The 21,885-nt window shown below is 45.1% G+C and overlaps 1 long non-coding RNA gene across 1 annotated transcript; it reads left to right on the forward strand.

The window, feature by feature from the left end:
* The first annotated feature begins 2,839 nt into the window (after positions 1-2,839).
* Positions 2,840-16,389, forward strand: LOC119716928 (uncharacterized). The gene is made up of 3 exons (XR_005265745.2): positions 2,840-2,948; positions 4,379-4,484; positions 13,623-16,389. It is a non-coding gene; the product is annotated as an uncharacterized lncRNA (long non-coding RNA).
* The last annotated feature ends 5,496 nt before the right edge of the window (positions 16,390-21,885 follow it).

The following is a 21,885-nucleotide window of genomic DNA, read 5'->3' on the forward strand; positions in this document are numbered from 1 at the left end:
CAATTGCAACTGTGCAAAATAAGCCAAAAAGACGGAAAGTGCTGATCGGATCAGAACTGCAGTGGCGTCACTTGGCTCTAAAGCTGCAGGCAAAGGCTTTGGTGTAGCTGCAGAGGAGGGGAACTTTTCTTTTCTTCTATATTTCTTAAAACCTGTCAGCTTCTCAGACCTGCTGGCACAACTGCATGTGCTCACCAGCTCTCCAAACAACATGCATGGGAAAAGCTCCAGTGCCACCAGTCACCTCCCCAGACCACTTTGCTGGGAGTGGATGGATGTGCGGGGAGAGGAGAGGAGGAGCAGCCTCCTCATAGCAAGCCTCAGCCGTGGCCTGGCCTCTGTGATGCCTCCTTTACTGCTCTGCAGGGCATGGGGATGGGCACACTGGGGCAGGCCCGTGCCTCCCTGGCAGTGGATGGGCCTCATGAGGCACCTGGGAGGTGTCAAATGGGGTAGGGATCCACAGGTAGTGGTGCTAGGCTGGAAGTGCTCCACCGCTGGGGCTAGACAGGGCCTCCTGGTGCAAAAGGCAGAGGCTGACATGCTGGGGTTCCTGCAGGATGCCACTGTCCCCTGGGGGTGTGGGGATGTGGCCCAACCTGCCACAGCAGACCGAAGGGAACTTGATTTTCCCCATGCGGGAGTTTTCCTGAGATGGAGATCTCAGTTCGGTTTTATAACCAGGCAGATATCAATAACCTACATCTCACTACAGAAAGGATTTTTCTTCTCGTTTAGAAGGCTCTCTATATTTTTATCCAAGGGCTAAAGTAGACAGGAGGGAAACACTGGAAGAGAGACAGAGAAGGCAATTCTGGAAAAATGCTTTCAGAGATTTCCCCAAGCACAAATCCACTTTTCTTCTGCCCTTCTGCTTTCACACCCAGTCACCTGACTCTGTCTCTCTTTGCTGTATTTCACCAGAAATAAAAGCTGTCACAATATTTCCCCTCCAAGTGCCACTGGTTATGAGGTCTCAGATCTCGGCAGGTGGATGAAACGCCAGCTCTGTTAGAGGCAAACGAAAACCGAAGGTGTAAAATGGCTCAGCATCATGCCGACACTGGAGCAGTGTCCTTCCAAAAGGTCACTTCCAGAAGGAGCGAGCGATCCCGGTACTGACATGTTTAAAACTGCAGGGTGATCAGTTTTGGGGAGCCAGCAAAAGCTGCCTGCAAGCTGCCTCCATAGGAAAGAGGATGGGGAAAAAGCTCCTGCTCCAAAAACTGTGTCAGATCAGCTTGGCTGAACTGCGTTTGCAAGTGCTGATATCCTTTACTCTAATCCCTGTCTTGGGGGCAAAGTCAAATCTTTCCTCCCTGTCTTTGATCTCAGCTCCTCTCACTGCGTTTCCAGAGCTGGGAAATGGGAGCAAAGGTAGGGAGGGATGCTGACTCGGGGAGCCGGGGTAATCTCTGTTTTCTTCTAGGTTTGTGCCCTGCAGTGCTGCACCGCTTTCCTGCTTGCGTTGGTTTCTGCATCAATTAAATGTTTTTATGCAAGAAACGTAATGGGAAAAATAGTGATTTATTTCGATCAGTATGAAGACGCAGGACCTTTGTTTTGCTGGAAATGGTGACAATCTACCTGTAACACAATGCAATTTACCCACCTTGGCTCATTTCATTTTCTCTTTTAGAATTTCCTCAGGCTCCGATTTCACTTGAGGATTTTTCTAAACAACAAATCATATATAAAGGCTAAAAACTTGACAGTAAAAGATGAAATGCTAACTGGCAGGTCTGTAGTTCTGGCCAAAACATCATTGCAGCCGCAGAAGTCACAGAAGGAGCGGTGGACAAGGTGCCATAAACCTGTATGGCCAGCACTGGTATTGACCCTGCTCCCACTGGAGTCCAGGGGAATTTTGCCCTTTGTTTCAACAAAGGATCCTGGGCAGCCCAAATCCCTTCTGCTTTTTGCATGCGATGCATTTCTGAAATATGAACAGTGCCCTTTCCTAACCACAGCATTTGAATCTGTGGTTCCACAGTTACTGAACAAATAAAAAATGATCTATGGGCAGCTGGAGGGGCAGGGAGGAACAGGGCTGTTTCTCTGGCCACCAGGAGATGGCAGTGAGTATGCTGCTTTTTTTCTCCTTTATTTCACTTGTACATAGTCCCTGAAAAATAACGGGTCCTTTGAGGACAACTGAGCTATAATGCTTTCATTTCTGTTTAATTTTCCTTTTCCATCACTCATATTTATATCCTCCCCGCAACTCCTTCTTCTGCATAATGCCTCCTTCACCCAACAGCTACCATTTACCTTCTCGATGCGCTTGGCTAACCCCTATAGATCGGCATAAAACGGCATCACAGAAGCTGAACAGTAACATTTGGGGAAGGGAAAGCAGTGCATGTGACTCGGGGGAAGCTGGCAGCCGCTGGTGCAGGCTGCTGCGTGGGGAGCAGGACACAGGCTCGAGCTGGGTGATTTTTTGCCTGTTCCTTCTTCAAAGAGAAATATGCCCTAGTTGCAAAATCGAGCTGACATTTAGTGTCTAGATTTCATCCTTGACGTTCTCTGCTGGCCAGAAGACGTCAGGAGACACATTTCCTTGTCTGTATGAACCTCATGTGCCTTTGGGCCATATTAACTCATCGTGCTGCAAAGCTCCTCCGAAGGACTCTGACATTTTCTGCCATAATGCCTTCCATCAGTGGGCTTCCCAAAAGGGTACATTAACATATGAAGCCCCATAGATTTTGGGAGGACAGAGGAAGACAATTGCTCAGAAAGGGACAGTTTACCAGGCTCTGATTGCTGGCTGTGAAGTCTGCTTGCAACACTCATGGAGCAAAGTCCTTATTTCTCCCTTCCCTCACCATTTTGCAGTGGACCCTGAGGAGTGTGGTACCTTTGGCACTTGGAAGTGACAGGTGCAGATGGGGCTGTTCCATGAATTGCAAATATCCAGAGGTTCAAATGCCACAGCTGAAAAGGTTTGCTCTTTTTTTTTTTTTTTTTGGTACTGCCATAAATAAAGTGTCTTTATGTCCCCATTTCACATCATGCACTGAGAACTTTCTCAGGGACACCTGAAATGCCCCAGTTTTTCATTGCTCCTATCAAAACATTTTTCTAAATAATTACAGAGTGTTAAAAATGGATTGCTGTACCCAGGGGAATTTGCTCTTTGTTTGCCAGGAACAAATAGGCCAAGAGAATGAGTGTTCAGCATCACGAGTGGTGTTTGAAGGAAAGAGCAAAGTCAAAAGCATGTCGGCACCACCAGAGATGCTCTGTTTTCAAAGTGAATTTTTATTACACATTGTCAAGGTTGCATGAGAAATTCCCACATGTAATGCTCCTTGGCTAGGAGCAAGGGGTAATCTCCTCCTCTGGGAGAGATGCACGTGATGTTGTTGACCCAGAGGAATTTTTTATACATATATATATATGTTTTGTTTTTTTTTTTTTGAAGTGACCTCTTCAAAACTATTTCTTTGCTTCTTAAGATGTTGCTTCCAAACTGGCACTGGGATTTGATTACAGCTGTCACCTTCATAGTGGTTTGCACTTCATTAGCATTACCATGCCTCCTCTGGAGAATCCCCAGGCCCTGAGCAAACACAAACCTAGAAATGCTAAAAGCATCCTGCTGCCATCAGTACCTCTGCAAATTGCTTTTCACTTTTAGAGCATCCTTTCTGAGTTATGTGTGCCTGAAAAATCTATTACTGTAGCAGCGATGCTGGGTGGCAATAAGAGGGGAAGTAGGCTCAGCACGTCTGGTTTTCCTTAGAAGTTGGCCTAAAATCACTTGCCCCCCCCCCACCCCCAATATCCTCCTTTCACCCCCAGGAGAGGTCCAGGATGCGCTGATACCCTGCATGGCTGGCAGGCCAGTGCACATCCCACTGGAGATGCCGTCCTGCAGCCCTCCACCCATACCTGTATTTCTTTTATTAATTCCTTCTGGGTGCCTGATATTCTTGTTAAGGGGCTTCTGACACCTCCTTGCACGCATTAATCAATAGGTAGCATGTATGTGTACACATACCAGGGCTCTAGGGACAAGTGCTTTTTACTGTTTCCATCCCTCTCTCCCTGTTAATCTCTCTGGTTGTTTGTTCCTTCCACTTGCTGTGTCTTGCCTTAAATTAAACCATAAGCCCTTCATCACAGGAGATGCCTTTTATTGTGGGTTGTTGGGAGGGGTTTTGCAGAGAATCCAGAGCGTCAGGCAGGGCTCTCCAGGCACCACTGAAATAATAATGAAGTAGTTTCACCAAGGTGGGACCAGAGAGGACTGTCGGCTAGGTTGGAATTCTTCTTGTCCCTGAAAATTGCCTAGGTAATAAGATAGCTGCTTTAAAATTGCTTGGGGTATCCCACAGGATTCTGTTTTGACTCTGATTTCCATTTCCAGCACATGTTCTGCCATTTGGCCAGCACGATCCACCCGTGCGAGCTAATTTAAGGTTGCTAAACAGATGACACAGAACATACATCTTTTATATTTGATCTCTGCACTGGTAAGTTCTCTGACTGATGGTTAATCTTAACTTATAATAGGATTTGCCCACACTCTCCCAAGAGCGGGATATTGGTCTGCAACGAAACGGCAGCCTTGGGTGGAAGCGCACCAGGGGAAATGCAGCACGGTTAATTCATGTGCTTTGGTTTCTTGTCCTTTGGAATGATACTGGGCTTTCTAGTTAACGTGGGTTTAACATTGGTGTTAATTGCACATTTTGGAAGGTTTGACCAAGTTTGTAATAGTGCAATACCATGCTAGTGTGAATCTGAGCACCGTTGCTATTTTCTTTTGCAAGTCAGCAAGTAACTTCTGGTTTGTTAGACATGAGTCTGACAATAGCAGCAGGACAGTGAGGGCTGTGTCCCTTCCCACCTCTCCTCCCTATCTGAAATCCTCCCTATTTTGGTCAAAGGGTAGGGTGCCAGGGGTGGTCAGGTTTAGGTACTAACTTGTTGTCGTGGCAGTTCTCTGGGGTTGAACGCCTGTTGTACATTAACTAACCTGTACTGGGGAAGAAAGGTCACATACGCAGCTTTTAAAAAAAACACAATCCACACACACAAAAACACCAAGTCATCTGGGCTATGTGTTTGAGACCTGGGCTGACCCACTTTTCTATTGAACTGTATTTCTGTACCAGACAGGGTTGCCCCACAGGAGCAAAATGTTGGTAAAAATGGCCATAGAATCAGAATATCCTGAGTTGGAGGGCACCCACAGAGATCATCAAATACAACTCCTGGCTCCGCACAGGACCACCCCAAAATCAGACCATGTGTCTGAGAGCCTTGTCCAAGTGCTTCTTGAGCTCCAGCAGGCTCAGTGCCGTGACCATTGCCCTGGGAGCCTGTCCCAGTGCCTGACCACCTCTGCATGCAGACCCTTTCCCTAACCCCCAGCCTGACCCTCCCCTGTCCCAGCTCCATGCCATTCCCTTGGGTCATGTCGCTGTCCCCAGATAGCAGAGCTCAGCCCCTGCCCCTCCGCTCCCCTCGTGAGGGAGCTGCAGGCCGCCATGAGGCCTCCCCTCAGCCTGCTCTGCTCTGGGCTGAGCAAACCAAGGGACCTCAGCCACTCCTCATACGTCTTCCCCTCCAGACTCTTCACCATCTTTGTAGTCCTCCTTTGGACACTCTCTAATAGTTTTATGTCCTTCTTATGCTGTGGTGCCCAAAACTGCACACAGTAAAGATGTCATTGTAGCCCATACGGGATATTTATTAGCAAGGACCACATCACAGGGCCTGGATCCCACTGTCATCCGATCCTTTGTGAATATACTGTCAAGGCAGTTAATCGCAGGTTTAGTGTTGTGCCTTTTTTGTTTGGTTTGGTTTAGTGTGACATTCAGGATTCCTTTGCAGGCAACTGTGCAGAGCAGGGAAATCTATGTGAAATGCTTCCTACTGGAGTCACCATCTGGCCAATATTCATCTTGTTTAGTGAAATACCAAGATATCCATAGAACGCAGGTGTTAATGCAGATCATAAGGCACAAGTGACCGCAGTAATAAACCAACATGCAATGAAATGTAATTAACGCACCTGGTGCTTGGGTTTGAAAAGAATTTCAGTGCCTTTTTATTTTCCCTGCACACTGATGTGCATTTTAATAGTTGGAACTTCAATCATCACTTCCAACCAAGCCTTTAATCATATTAATTCCCTTAAAAAGTGAACTATAATGTTTGCTAGTAAATAGTATTTCATAATTTAAGCAGGAGAGGGAAAAAAGTGTAAGCACACATGAAACTGTATGCTGCTTAGTTGCATTTCTGTGGCATGAAAAAGACTATTGTCCTGTTTCTGCTGATCTGGTTCTACCACTGGCAAAGGTTTGTTTTCAGTATGTAATCCTTGCTGGTAGGATCCAAGCGCTTTCGAACCAGCTGGAACAAGTGAAAAGATGAGAGGCAAAAAATAAATGATTAAGCTTTCTATCACTGGATTTCACAGTGTGTTTTTCATCTCACCTCTGACCTGCACAAGTCAGGAATGCATATTTGTAAGGTTAAAACCCCCAGGACGACATTAGTTCCAAGCAGACCCCAAAGAAACCCAAATGGAAACATACTGGTAGATTCTTTGTGTGTGTTTACGGGTTCCGGAGAATCACATTTTCTTTTCAGATGTCCATTAACAGCGAGATCTCACCCGATCTCGTTAGTCAGCTGACAAATCACAAGCAGACAGGGCATGTGTTGAGGAAAGGGAGAGGTCACCAAGTCAAAGCCAAGGGTCACGGGTAATTTTTATGTTTGGATGGGTATTTCTCCAGGGTGGTCTTAAGGGTATGAGGACCATAAATCTACACAGGCATACTTGCAGGGACAGTCCCGTCAAGTGACTCCCAACCATGTGCTAACTATTTAATAGGGATTCAGAGTGGTTAGCTCCCTGGAGAGGTGTCTGCTACTGACACTGCTATTGCTCAATCCCTTTCCCCCACCTTGATACGGGTGCAGATTATAGTGTGCTCTGCCCCTAGCAGTCAGTGCTAAGCCACTATAAATGAGCTGCTGACAAACCAGAGCCATGGGCAGTGGCCTCTTGGTGGCACCAGGTGAGGGCCAGCCACTGCTGGCCAGGCATGGAGGGTCTGCTTGACCACCTGAGCACCTTTGTGGATGCTGGCTATGTTTTTCACCTTCAGCAGGTGAGCATCCCTCTGAAGCTGACTTTGCCTCCCTATCATCAAGGACTGGATGCTGAGGGTCACTGCTGAGTGACAAAATGCACCAAAGGCCTGAGGCTGCGTCAAGGACCTCTGCAGTGTCCCTGTCTTCTGTCAGACAAAGCAAACCAGGAGAAAGGTGGTCCTTAATGGTGCAGGCTACTGCATTTTATTCTGTTCAGACACAAAGAAATTAAGAAATGCTTGCTGACCCAGCTTCTCTTTGCAGTGTTGCTGTCTTGGCAAGCCCTGGGAGGAGAAAAGCCAAGATGGGCTGGGCCGAGCTGTGTCGTTCTTGATGGGCAGCCTCTGCAATCTCCTATCCCCAGTGTCTGACTGGTGACATGTTGCCAGTGCTTCTGCAGAGGATGGAGGTGGTGCACCAGCAGCACCATGCGTGCCCTTAACGTGTGCACATGGGTGTGGGCGAGCAGTAGGGTGGGACTATGAGGAGTGACAATGAATGAGACCTTCCATCAGGCTGATGGGGGCTGCAAAAAGGCTGACTGGAACGTCCTCTCCTGTCTTCATCTGCCCCGTTATTTGTGCAATTCCTTCAATGACCTGTCTTTTTTTTTTTTTTTTTTTTAGGATAAAAATTCCTTCAGGGTGCTATATCCAGTGTTCACATAGGGCCACCCTTAATGTTCCTCAGATAACTGACTTTGTTCTTACATGAGTAACCTCAGAGTAAGGTATCAGCAGCAAAGATGCTTACGACCCTCAACACAAACCCTCATCAAGAGCACTGAGAGCTGTGAGCAGTACCAGCAGGTTACCAAGGGGGCTTCATGTTAATGGCTGTGGGCTTTCTTTGAGCTTCTTTGCACTGAGGACTTCACATGGTCAGCCACGTCCTTAAATGACGATGATGAAATTTCCGCTTCTTGACCGAAACCAGCTCTTGAACCCAGGTCCACAGAGGTGAAAGGCTAATGTATTAAGCTGTCTGCTTCAATTAATCTCTAAACCCTGGGCAGATTTACAAACTATTGGAAGAATTTAGATCGTATCTGATTTACGAGACACCCTTTTTTAGTTCAGATCGCCTTTGCAGATGGCCACCATACAGAGCAATAAGGATAATTACTATACAGATTTATTGTCAGGGTGGAAATTTTCATTTCCAAAATAATGCACAGCTGTCTATCCCAAACTGGCTACAACATGCAAATGCGGTAGTTAACCTGTCCCAGAGAAAATATTATATCTCAGGATAAGGAAGGCCTAAATATCAGGAGCTGGGTTATGGCATCAGTTCCATCAAAATCACCTGTCAGACTTAATTTTTCTGCACTTAATGTCTGCCCCCAGAGCTGCAGTGCTGGCTCACAGATGCCACGGGGGCAAGGATCCATTTTCAGCCATGGTCAGGGCGAGCATTGCATTTGAGATGCTAAACCATGAGATCACTTTATTTCTTACATGCTTCAGAGAAGAAATTATGTTTCTTGAGGGCAGGATTGACAAATGGAGGCAAAGAAATCCTTTGACCAATGCAGCAGTGCAAACAATTTATTGAAAACAGTACAGAAATGCAGAAGTGTATTTATGACCTACAGTAGAAACAGCATGTCCATGCCCTGGGCACAATTTCCATTCTTCTGAAGACTTTTGCAATGAATTCTTGGGGAGGAGGTCATGAGGATGCATGGAGGATGCATTATCATTAGCTATGGGAATAGGCAGTCCAATATATTCAGAAGGGAACTTTCTGTGTTAATTTGAAAGGAAAGCTGGCACCTCAGGTACACTGAGATTTTTGTACTCATCTCTTAGTGCCTTAAAGAGCCTTCTGGTGTCTTGAGAAGCCCCTGGATCCCCACTTCTGCCAGTCAGAGAATGGGAGGAGGCGAAGTGTAAAGACCAGTCTGGCCTGATAGTCCATGAAAAGTCACAGTAGTATGGCCACAGACACTGAGGACAAGACCAGGGGAACTTTTCTTTCTAGGATAAGTAGTCAATCCACTCAGCTAAGAGGAAGAGCTGGGTTGTAGGATGACTCTCCCATTACTTTTTATTTTTTATTTTTCTCAGCAGACCCAGGCTCTTACACAGAAATATTGCGTTGTAGGTATTTAGGGGGTTGGAGGAGGGAGGGTGAGGAGCGGGAAGGAGAAATTACCAGTATCCCGGCATCATCAATTGATGTCAGCTCTGCTCTGGGAATAGCGTGTATCTGTTAATTGCTGCTGCAGCTCCAGCAGATGGTGCGTAAGACATTGTATTTAATGGAGCCCCTCAAAAAGAGTGGCATCTGTTTGTTTAATTTCTTGGCAAGAGAACGGCAGATTTAAAAAACAAACAAACCAAATTGGACATTTAGATATGGACGTCTCCCCAACAGATTATAAATGTTTTAAGATAAATAGGTCAAATGAAGGAAAATATTAATTGACACATTTGAAAATTAAGCCAAACTTCTAGATATCAGCTTTTTTTAAAGATTAGATTTTCAACATAAGGCAACGAAACTCCTTAAAGAGGCTTTTAGATAAAATGTTGACACTATCCTTTTGACTATGAATTTGTCTAAGTGTTTGTGGGGCTGTTACAAACGCTAATTCAGAAACTGATTCAGAAACTAATTCATTCTGCCTGTCTCTCTCACACACCCTGAGGTTAAAATATGATCTCTGCGTACTAGGCACTTTATTTTAATCATGTGCATCTCCTACATTTAAAATCAGCTGCAGAAAACAAGGCAGAAAGCATCCTCAGCCCCTCCGTTTAACAGCTGGGACAAGCAACTCAGCGGATCCTGCTGTGGCTCCAACGTTAACACAACTCCCCGTATTCCTGGAAATTCATTGCAGCAGAAATTAAAGCAGGAGAGTACACCACGGATCCATCCGTAGCAGTGTATGATATTGCCTCGAACAATGGCCAAGCCTGCTCGCTTTGTACAAGAAGGTGAATGACCTCCTGATCTGCCCTGTGTTTGCAATGCTGTGCTAGGAGAAACCCTTCCTCCCCCCCCCCCCCCCCCCCCCCCCGGTGAGCACACAGCCACGAGGCTGGACAACCCTACAGATATCTCCTCCTTATGTACATTTTGGAAAATATTCTGCCTTATTTGCCAGGCTTTCGGCATGCTTTGTATTTTCCCTGTATCAAAGCAGCATTAACATAGGGCGCTCAAGCTGAGATACACAGAGCACGTGGCCTCTCTACTTCCAGCTCCTCATCCAAAAAAGCACCGCTTCTTGCTGTTTCCAACAAACTAACTCCCGTGTCCATTGCCGCAGGCGAGGCAGAGCCCATCCACCCATGCCAGGAAGTTTTTCCCTTGGACTTTTTGTGGATTGCAGCTGCAGCGGTGCTACGAGTGCTGGGCCGGTGCGCTGGCAGGAGGCACCGGGAGCTGTGGGCAGCAGCCCAGGGCCCACAGCTGCCGACGTGGCTGCGCTGCTCAAGTGTGTCCACGCTGGTGGTTTTTGCTGATGGTTGTATGTTGGCTGAAGCTGTGATTTTTCCTGTTTGTTTGTTCTTCAGGGGCTGATTTTATTGCAGGTGATGGTGGTACACACGTTGTCGACCCAGCGTCAGGTGTACGCAGATCTGTGTAGCACACACACCTTGCTCAGGTAGATGGAGACAAGAAGGAGAACATCTTTTCCCTTTACTTTTCATGGAGGAATAGGGGAAATAGTTTGCTACAGCTCTTTCAGAGTGCAGCTTTGCCTTTCTCCTTGCCAGGCCAGCTTCACAACATGTCCGCAGAGGGGGGTGTTGGGCACATAGCCCTCGTGATGCCCACAGGGCCAGGTTGTAGGGAAAAATTACCTACTTGTGTTGATCAGATGGTCTGGTCTGACCTAAAACACCCTGTGTTTTATGAGCCTTCAGTCCTGCAAGTGCCTGGTGGCATCCACTGGAAATCATCCAAGTGAAAGAGCCCCGTGAAAAGGATTTGGTGTCACCACACAGCCCTATAGGGCCGACGTGGGTGGGAGGAGGAAGGAGCGCTCTCGCCCAGGGATTCCTTGCGCAGGAGGAGTGCGGCACAATGTGGGCACTGTGTCACCCTGAGCCCGTGTGCTGTCACCTCCCCGGCACAACGTCCCTGCCCCATGTGTCCCTGCGAGCCCCGGTGCGTGTTTGCCCTGTGTGGCATGCACAGGAACGAGGAAGTAAAAGGGAAATAGTAGCACCATAAACCAACTGTTAGTGCTCCAGCCTGGTGATTGCGCTATCCAGGGAGTCGTATATCTAAATATAGTCATAGGCTGTGTTCTAGCCAACATCTTTATGGCTCTTTATTGAGGATGTCCCAGATATATCTCACTTTTTTATTTTTTATTTTATTTTTTTTTTACCATTTGAGGCATAGCTTTGCTGAAATTACAGCTGTTAAAAAAGGGTTGAGCTGATGACCTAGTGATATGCCTTTGTAACATTCACTCAGTTATGATGGTGCATATCTTTTGCCTGTTTCCCTACCTGTGAATAGAGAATAGTAACAGGCAGATAATAGCAACATAATTTTTTTTTTCACACACCCAGAGCCAAAAACAAGAGCTACCCACTCTCACTGTTACTGTTCTAGCACCTTTTATTCTCATATTGATAGAAGCCCAAGACTGCTAAAAATACATGATAGTGTTCTTATTTCAGAAGAGGTTTTTTTTTTTTCTGATTAAGATTTTAATCAGGTAACAGAAGATTAAATGTCTATGTAATAGGAAATTGTATAATGTCCTTTTTTTTTTGCTTGCTTACATTGAATAGAACCTATATAAAGTTTTTTTTTTTTTTTTTTTTTAAAAAAAAAAAAAAAAGGTTTTGGGTTGGATGCTCCACTAGGCAGACTCTTCCTCACACACTGAGTCAATACTTGGTTTCACAAAGGAGGTCAGGAGCATCTTGATCAAACCGAGCCACTCCTCGGACAACAAAAGCACCCTGTAGTGAATCAGGACATATGGAACAGGCCCAGTTCCACTGAAACTAAAATAAGAATAAAAAGGGCTCAGAAGAGATAATTTGAATGCCTCTCATGGCTCTCACTGCATATCGCATAACTGGCTTATAAGAGGCTAGACTGGAAAAATCTACCACTCTGTGCACCTTGCAAAATGAAAAAAAAAACAACACAACACAAACCACCTCTATAACGTTCTTAATTAAAAGATAAGGAAACATTCCTCCTAAACACTCCCACCTTTCATTTATTTATGACTTTTATGCCAAGGAGCCGAAGGAAGCTGATGCAGACTGCTGTTGTCTTTGCTCATCCAGCAAGGCTGTGCCAGGGCAAGGAAAGGAACCCAGGTCTCCGCTGAAAGCTTCACCCATGCAGTGGGACAGGCTGCACACATGCTCCTACAGCAGCTTGCCTGCTGCCCGTGAGTGCCATCCTCACCGCCGGTTATTTCCATGATTGCAGGGAAATGTTAAATCCTGAATATTCTCCCATTACCCTTTATTTTTCATAGTTCATCTGAATGAAGAATACAGCCACTGGGAAATATGGATTTCAAAACTGTAAGGTTACCAGATAGTATGGAAGCACACAGGCTGGGATAGAAAATACATGAAAAACCCCCAAAAAGTGAGGAAGGCATCTGTGGTGGCATCAGCACCGGCTTCAGCTCCCTGCAGCTAAACCTGGAGGCAGTGGAGGGACTGAAATGCACCCACATGCAGCTTTAGGGACATAAAAAGGAAGGCTGCCAAGTCTACACGAAGGCATCTTTCTGCAGCCCTCTCTCCTCCTCCAAATTATCTTTTATAAACTAGGTTAGCTTAGAAAATATCAACAGTGCATATTTAAAGAGAGACTGTCAGTCACTTTGTCTCCTTTCTGCAGTGCTTCTTTCCAGCATGACTGATTAATTGTGCAATTTAAGCACAGGTTCTCACAGACAAATACTTAGCGGAGTGCAAATGACAAAATTTCAAGTACCAAATATAACCTGTGCATCACCACGGAGATGTGAACATACAGGCAATTTTGCCTGACAAACTGTCTAAGAGCTGCATTTTCCCATTTGGGCTTCCTTCCATCTTCCTTCAGTAGGGCCCCATCCTTCTTTTAGGGGATGTTCCTCTTCCAGTGGTTTCAGTGAGGCTTGTGCTCTCACTGGTATGATGCACCATCACTTTCTGCTCTTTTATTATTATTATTTTATTATTTTCAATTTTACCTATCCTTCATTGTTTCATTAAAAAGGAAAACCAAACCCCCAAACCTTCCAGTGTTTCTGATGACATGTTTAATATGTCAATGTCACTTCTCAGGGGTTTCTTTCTTTTTATAGGCTAGGTATTTTTAATATTACATTTTTTTTTTCTTAAGGGAAAAGGATCATACAAATAATATTACTGTAGTTTATATATGTATATATATTTTTTCTTATTTAAACTGTTGATTTTCTGCAAACCGACTTGATGTTTTTTCCATTGTAGGTTGGAATTAATAGTGGCAATAGCTTCTTCTTTTTGTTTCCCCCACAGATTATTTTCTCCCCTGCCTCCTCACTTACTTTTTGGAGAGCTCCACGCAGAAGAACCACAACACGGTGAGTGGCAGCACAGCAGCAAAGCACAGCATCACGTTTTTCCCAGTGGAGCGACAGGCTGAGCCCCAGCGGAGCAAGCTGCTGGGCATGGGGACTGTCAGCTTGCATCTTGGAGCAGCATCACCTGGGATTTCTTCAAAGGAAAGCAATCTGCCTCCTAACACATTCAACTACATCTACACCTCAGCCACTGTAACTTTGGGATCTGTGGCTGCAGCGTGGGGAGTGTAGCAAAGAAATTGCAGGCACAGGAAAGTCTCCGAGTGTCTGACATGATCACTGGCCCATGGCACCTGCAACAGCAGAGAAAAATTGTTGAAATGTCATTTAGTCCCCGACACCAAAGTGTGTCTGTGCCCTGGGGAATGCCAATAGGAATTTAGAGAGAGGATCAAAGTGGGTGTTTGGCCAGAGGCACGAAAGGAAAGCTGTGTAAATAATAATAATAAATTACACGGGGATTCGTGATCCTGCCCACCCAGCTCTCAAACTCACTGAAACCAGAACTTTTAAAGCTCTTTGTCACTTCTGGAGTCCAACTCTTTGAGCTGCTCTGACCCATTTTGTCACACAGCAAAAAGCCCTAAGCCACCAAAAAACCCGCCAAGCCCACTGTTTTGAGTAGCTTGTCAGCACTTTGTATAAGCATTGCTGATACGAGGTTCTGCAGTTGCTAGCTTCTCAATCCTTTTATGAAATATGTTTTTATTGCACTTGAAATAAAGAGGAGTTGGTATACAAAAATCAAAGTACTGCACGCCTCAAAAGATAACAGAAGTTTATTACACTATAAAGGCTTTCAGCATATGTGAATGCTTATTTTATCTGAAGACATTAGCATAGTTATTAGTCATTCTAAATGATTAAATTTCCCTCTCATCCACCTAATCTGCATTATAAATGAATATACCAAAGAGCAATGCACTTTGTTGATAAAGCACTGGCTTGGCAGACAGGAGACAGGGATTTTTTCTAGTGCTGATTTTGACATCTCAAGTTGGCCCAGGCTGGTTGCTTTGCCATAAAGTGCCTCAGCATCTCAGACTAACCAATAATGTTACACAGAATCACAGAATTGTCTAGGTTGGAAGAGACCTCAAGATCATCGAGTCCAACCTCTGACCTAACACTATCAAGTCCTCCACTAAACCATATCACTAAGTTCAACATCTAAATGTCTTTTAAAGACCTCCAGGGATGGTGACTCCACCGCTTCCCTGGGCAGCCCATTCCAATGCCTCACAACCCTCTCGGTAAAGAAATTCTTCCTAATATCCAACCTAAAACACCCCTGGCACAACTTTACCCCATTCCCCCTCGTCCTGTCACCAGGCACGTGGGAGAACAGACTAACCCCCACCTCACTACAGCCTCCTTTAATGTGCTTATTGAGAGTGATAAGGTTGCCCCTGAGCCTCCTTTTCTCCAGGCCGAACAAACCCAGCTCCCTCAGCCGCCCCCCGTAGGACTTGGTCTCCAGACCCCTCACCAGCCTCGTCGCCCATCTCTGGACTCTTCTGAGCACCTCGATGTCCTTCTTGTAGTGAGGGGCCCAAAACTGAACACAGTACTCGAGGTACGGCCTCACCAGAGCCGAGCACAATGTTGATTTGTCTTACCAAATACATCAATGTACAATCAGTATCCAATCAATATCCAAACAATATCAATATGCATTGAATATTCATCAATACCTTATCAATATTTTTGTCTATTTTATAGTCTTGCAGTAGCATCTTCCAAGTTTTAAAGGGTATTCAGAGGAAACCCTACTAAAAATGTTTCAAGAAGGGGATATTCTCAAGCTGTGGATATTGATGTGCTTTGGTATCCATGGAGTAACAGTGACTTGTAGCAGCTTAAAAGCTGCCACTCTCAAACTTGTGGTATTAGCATGCCTTTTTAATGTTTAATTAATTAATTAATTTTCTGAGTGAAGTAGGGTGGAGACCCCAGTTGCAGCAGTGGGAGCTCCTGTGACTTAGGATGCTGTCTCCTCCCCCTGGCTGTCTGTCCATCTGTTTCTTCTTCAGTGATAATGACTAGGAAGGAAATAGCTCATAGTATGTTTGAAAAGAAATATAATAAAATTTAATTTTGTACTGTTCAGTCTGTTAGGTTACAGTCTTGAACAAAGATCATGTTGTCTTCATCAGTCCTCTCCTTCCTGTCTTGTAAGCACTGTGCCATGCTGCTGTGGTGTCCTGTGAGAGCCTGGAGGGGAGCCTGTCTGCAGAAATGTAATGTGACTGGCCTTTTTTCATCGGAGTCTGGTGGTCTCCAGATCTTCCTCTGCTCCTCAAGAAGTCCATAAGCCTTTGTCACAAACCAGCCATGAAGGACAAGGTGTAGTCCAGTGCTCCCATGGCTCCTTGAGCAGAAGGCTGGGAGCTCCACATGAGTAGAACTACTCATCAACCAATTTTCCCTACTGGGTTAAGCCTTATTTTTATTTTATTTTTTTTTTTATTGAGCTTCATAAAGTTGAGTCTTGATTTCTTTTGCATGTTACCTGCTGCTTAGTACTGTACATATGATTCATTTTTGATGAAGACAAACCTAAACTGGGTCCCTACGTACAGGAACAACTGAAGATCTTGTCATTAATAGACCTTGATGTGAGGATTAAAAAAGGACTACAGCAGCTTGCTCAAATAGGGTGGGGTTGATAGCAACAAATAGTTGAATTTGCCTGAGGGTCAGTGGCATAGAAAATGAAAAAAAAAAATCCTGTCAGGGCGATTGTGTAAGAATCACCTCTGATTTAGTCATATTTACATGAAGCTTGGATCCAGTGAAGTAATGCTCCAGGACTTCTTTAGGCGTTGAACAGAGATTTGTGTTTTACTGAGATAAAGCAGGATGTCATCTGTGAAAAGAGCAATTTATGTCCTTTGTCATGGATTGTGATGCCTTGAATCTCTGGAGACTTTCTGATAGCTATTGCTAGCGGTTCAGTGGACAGAGCAATCAGAGGAGGTGACAAAGGACACACTTGCCTTCTGCCTCTCTGAGGAAAAAGTCATTCAAATAAAGGAGTCTTGGAGAGTCATTCAAATAAATGAATGCACACCCTCTAGCTTTCTGCGGGCTTAATGAACCTTATTCACCAGCAGCAGAGCCTTGTTGTCAAGCCTCTGTCTTCGAAGGGAGAAGGAGAATGCCGAAAGAGGTTGGTCCATCAGATTTGTATTCTCTGAAGGAGCTGAAAGGCAATTTTCTGCCCTTCCCTTGGATGCGGGAAGCCGAAGGCTCCTGTGGGTGCAGCGACCTACTTGCTCTGCTGGCTCAGGCTTTTTTCTTCCCCTGATTCTGTTCTGATTTCAAACAAACATTTGCTTCTCTGCTGGCAAATGAATTTCACACAGTCCTGAGGCAATAATGATTTTATGAGAACCTCTTGGCTTCTTCTAAGCATTTGTACCCTGTATTTTATACAAGGACAGCAATTCTGTAACACAAAATCGTTACAAGAGCTGGTGAGGTCCAAAAGCATCTAAATCATGATGTGCATATGAAGCCATATCACACGTTTGTGGTTTCTTTATTTCTTTTTCATTTTATTTTTTTTTTTCAAAGTGTGCATTCCTCCCTGTGGGGTAACAGACAGTGAAAGCAAACCAGCTATTCTATCAGGCACCCACAGCACCTTTAATGTATAGCCCCTGGCCAGTACATGTGGTCGTGTGCTCACGTAATTCTCCCTAACTGTGTGAAATGAAAAGGGAAATGTTAAATTTGATAATATTTATCACAATCATTTCTCAAGAGCAAGAGAGAAACCACTGGTCTGTTGAGAAATGTGGTCTTTTAATAGTCTACCAGGATTACCCATTTGTGTGAATAATAAAAATCTACACAGATAGAGAAAGTAGGGTAAAACTTTATAATGGTGTATTTATTCTCCAGCAGAGAGGCCTTGAAGTTCTGAAAAAATGCCAATTCATCAGTTTGCTTTTTCATTTTTTTTTTTTTTTTTAGCTCTCTGTTTTGGGGATTTCATGGAAATAATTGAGTTTTCTACTCATGGACCAAGAGTCTTATATATGCATGACTTAAAAGAAAGAGATTATTAAATATCTCACCATTTAATATCTAGATAATTTTGTCCTATAAAATCCTGTGCAGCAAGTAATTTAAATTGGTACCCTATTTACGGCAGACAAAACTGCTCACTACCATCTGCTTCGCAGTTTTAATAGATGGAGTGTTAACTGCGTGTTGCATGAAATTCATTGCGACTAGGTTAATTAAATGGCTGTGCTTCACTTCCTGCACTCTGGTAATAAGATGACAACCTCATCTGAATTTATTAACCCTTGCCACTTTCAGTACTGTTATCGCCCATTCAACCACCTTTGGTCAACAAAAATGAAATAAATCACAATAACCGGGGACATAACCATATTGGCTAACAAAATAGATATTGATTAGCATCTTCTAAAACAAATATGTCAATCTAGGCTGATTTTATTTTCACAAAGGTCATTGAAATCTGTTGGAGTATTAGTAATGGAAGTAAATTATGATGTAGTAGGTTATTGGAGGAAACCCCAGATCTAATCTTCACCACTAAACCACCCAAATGAAGGCTTCACCATGGAAAGCTGGAGAGGCCTTTGAGGTCTTCAGATTTCTATTCTAGAAAGCAGTCATTAAATACCACCCTGCAGGGAAGGGCCCTACAGAGACCCTAAAGCCAAACCTCTGAGGGGCCGTGAAGTCAGAGGCATCTCTGTCCTCTCCAAAGAGGGATAAATTACTCCGTCCATGGGGTAAATTACTCCATCTGTGCCCTTGCCCCTGGACAACTTCAGCATTGCCTCAAGCCATAGATGCGAAGTGCTCACATGTGACCAGGCCGTGTGTGGCGAGGGAAGTTCTGACAGGAACTAGCCCATTCTCCATCACTTACACCCTTCAGATACTAAGGGATGTTGATTTTAGGCATTTACACACAAAGCACTCTTGTTGGCTCTACTGACATTTCCTGGGAGGGATCGAGGCTGTGCAGCAAAGCCGTGTTCATTCATCTCCCTCTCACCCATCAGATAAGGGCTTTGACGACTTTCCAGACACCAGCACTACAGATCTTTCAAACTTCCCCACCCTCCTGTCGTCCCCACCGAGCCCGTCACTGCACCACAGCTTTAGGTTTCCTTCTCCGCCTTGTCACCCAGCTGCTGCTCCCGGACACAGCTCCTCTGTCCTGTTCAGCCCCCCAGGCCAAAGCAGTCTCCAGATGCTGACTTTAAGGGCATTTTTATGTGGTTTGGTGGAGAAAGTCATGCGGCTGCATCCTTCCTTGCTTCAAAGCGGTGGGACGCAATCCAGCTCCGGTTCAGAAGTTCAGCCGCGCTGAACTGGTTCAACCCGTCTGTGCGTTATCCCGCTGGCAATGGGCTTTGCCTTCCAGGGAGGTGGGTACGACTTGTTTCTTAACACATCAGGAAAGCTTTCATTTGTGCTGAGGGCTGTAGTTAGAAATAAGTTAATGAAATCACAATTTATAACTGTACATACAAGAAAAGTGTCTTTGTCCCAGCAGTCAATAGGTGGCTGAACTGCTCCCCTTCTGCCCCCTGCATCCCAAACCCAAACCCCAGCCCTCCCCCAGCCACTAAGCAAAACAACAGGCACAAAGCATCCTGCCCTGTAGCATCCCACCCTTACTGGGGAGCAGGAAGACCAGGGGGTTGACCAATTCATGCCCAAAAATGTAAATCTGAGCCCAATGCCAGCAGGCAGTGCCCCCAAATTCACCAAAAAGGGATGTTTGGCCCCTGCCCAGGATGGATGCATTCAGCTCCTGCCCTTTCCAAAGCAGAATAGGGTTGGATGGTGTACCTGGCATTTAATGAAGCTCTTACAGCAGAGGTGATTTACCCATGACTGGGAATGGAGCTTGCACTGCTAGCCTCTAAACACTGATTTTTCAGACTGCCAAGCAGTCATTTTGCATGTCTGATCTTATCAGGGACTTTTAAATTATTTGAAAGTAATGAATGACAGCATCTTTATCAATCTTTGCCTTTCGCTATTCAGCCTCCAATAGTAACAGATGTCTTTATAGACAGAAAGTTGCCTGAAAGTATTGATGCAGTGTTTGATTTTGAATTCTGCTTAAAGGAACTCTTATCTCTTATAAGGAAGTAACATTTCAGGCAAATACTCTTCACCTGCTCTAATGAGCGTGGTACACGATGGCCGTGGTTCCCAGAACCACTCTTTTCTCCTGGCTCTGCCCATGCAGTCATGTTACACAGTGCTCAAAACGTTGGCAAACACGCGGCGTGTTCTCGTGTGAAATGGGCAAGGTACACAGATGGTGTCATGCTCGCCCAGATTTAACCTTAAAGGATGAAATTCAATTCTCGGCCCACACGCTGTTCTGGATCTGATGTAAACCCTATTTTGAGAGTGCGTGTAGGAAACAACCTGAGTGGGGTCTGTGTGGCTCTGCTGCATGAGAGAGGCGCTGTGTGTGTGGGGATCTTTTTCTCATGTCACTGTGAAGCACAGACTAAATGTCACATTTGACTCATCCACGGGTGCATTTCGTTGATTACGGCAGATAATGCGCATCGTCTCCAGTGAAATGTTAACATCCCCGCGCGTTTTCAAAGCAAAGTACTGAAATATTTTCCATCCCAGGGACAGCCAGTCACTGTGCTGGGGCACAGCAACACATCCTCACCTGCGTGTGGGCGGGGGCCTTCTTCTGACAGTTTGTCACCCCGCTCTTGCTAAAATATTCCCACCACAACAGTTAATTTGCAATACCTCTTTTATTTATTTATTTATTTTCCTTCTCAAATCAGAAACAACATTCTCGGGCATCCGTGTTTTGCCTCTCCCAGCTTTGCTGACATGTTCAATACAGCAGGATGGAAGTTTTTATTGGCAAGAAAGTAGAAAATGAGATACTTGATCTGGTATCAGCAGCTAGACCCTAAGGGTTCTTGTTCTAGAAGTGGCATGAAATTGTAGACACGGGATGTGAACTGACCCAGGAGCACACGCAGGCTCTGTGTGTACCCCAGTGATGTCCTGAACCTACAGCTTCATGTCCTGGAGGTGACTTGGCATTCACCAAAGTCTCCACTCTGTGGCTTCATGTCCAAAGGAGGACACCCAGGGCAGGGAGCTGAGATGTTGACCAGGCTTGGGTTGGGTGAGCAGAGGGCAGGCCTCCCACTGCTGTGCTGCAAACTTGCCGTAAGGATAACAGAGTGACCCAAGCAGTCTTTGATTCATGTAGGAAAAGAAGACAAGAATAACCAAGAACTTGCTATCTTTGAGCAGCAAACGGAGGGTGATTAGTGCATTCATCAAAGCTTCAGCAGATTGTGGGTCAAGTCCCTCGTCTGAAACAGGCTAGCAGAAAATAAACTTTGATAAAATTCCTATTAGCTCTTTATCTGTCCGCAAGTTCTGGGTAAATTACACCACCAGGATGTCATGAACCTGAAACTGAAGCGGGAGAAAGTTGGATGAAACTTAGACACCTCACAGACCTTCCATCCAGCCCCGCTTTTTCCCTGCTTTACCCACCTGCTCCCCCTCCTCCCCCCCCCCAACGCCTGGCTTCTGCCATTTCTGCAGCAATGCTCAATGCACAAAACCTTTTGGGCACTGAGGGCAGACCTTCAGGCAATTGATGTAACAGCCCTCAGCAGCACGATGAGACGGGTGGTTCAGCAGCTGAGGATCCATGCCAGCAATGAAATGCTGATGAAAGTGGCGGCGTATAAAAAAAAACAACACTGCAAACAACAAGGATAAAACAAGCGAGAGCAATTACTGTCACTGGTGTTTGTTTTAGTCTGTTCTTCTTGTGCAAAATAAATCTTTTGTTCTTCTGACACCGCCAGAAATAGACGTGGAGATAATTGCTGCTCGTTCCTACCATGTAAAGTATTGTTCTCCCTTTTCTTTTACAGCTAAGATGCTGTGATGGATTTAGAGCTGTCCCATGATAATTTAGGAGTGCTGCACAGAAGCATGGTTAATATGATGTGTAATGTATCAATACATTGGATTTAATACCATATTTTCTGGATGAAAAAGCAATAAACGAAAGGTACAGAGTGGCATCTTGGAAGACGAGGCAGAGAACAGGCTGACTGCCATGGTCCCTGGCCAGGGCAAGTGGTTGGATGGAGGAATAAGGTCGTAGGGCCAGGGAGACACAGGGT

This window comes from Anas platyrhynchos, chromosome 4, assembly GCF_047663525.1.
Source record: "Anas platyrhynchos isolate ZD024472 breed Pekin duck chromosome 4, IASCAAS_PekinDuck_T2T, whole genome shotgun sequence".
Classification (NCBI taxonomy): domain Eukaryota; kingdom Metazoa; phylum Chordata; class Aves; order Anseriformes; family Anatidae; genus Anas; species Anas platyrhynchos.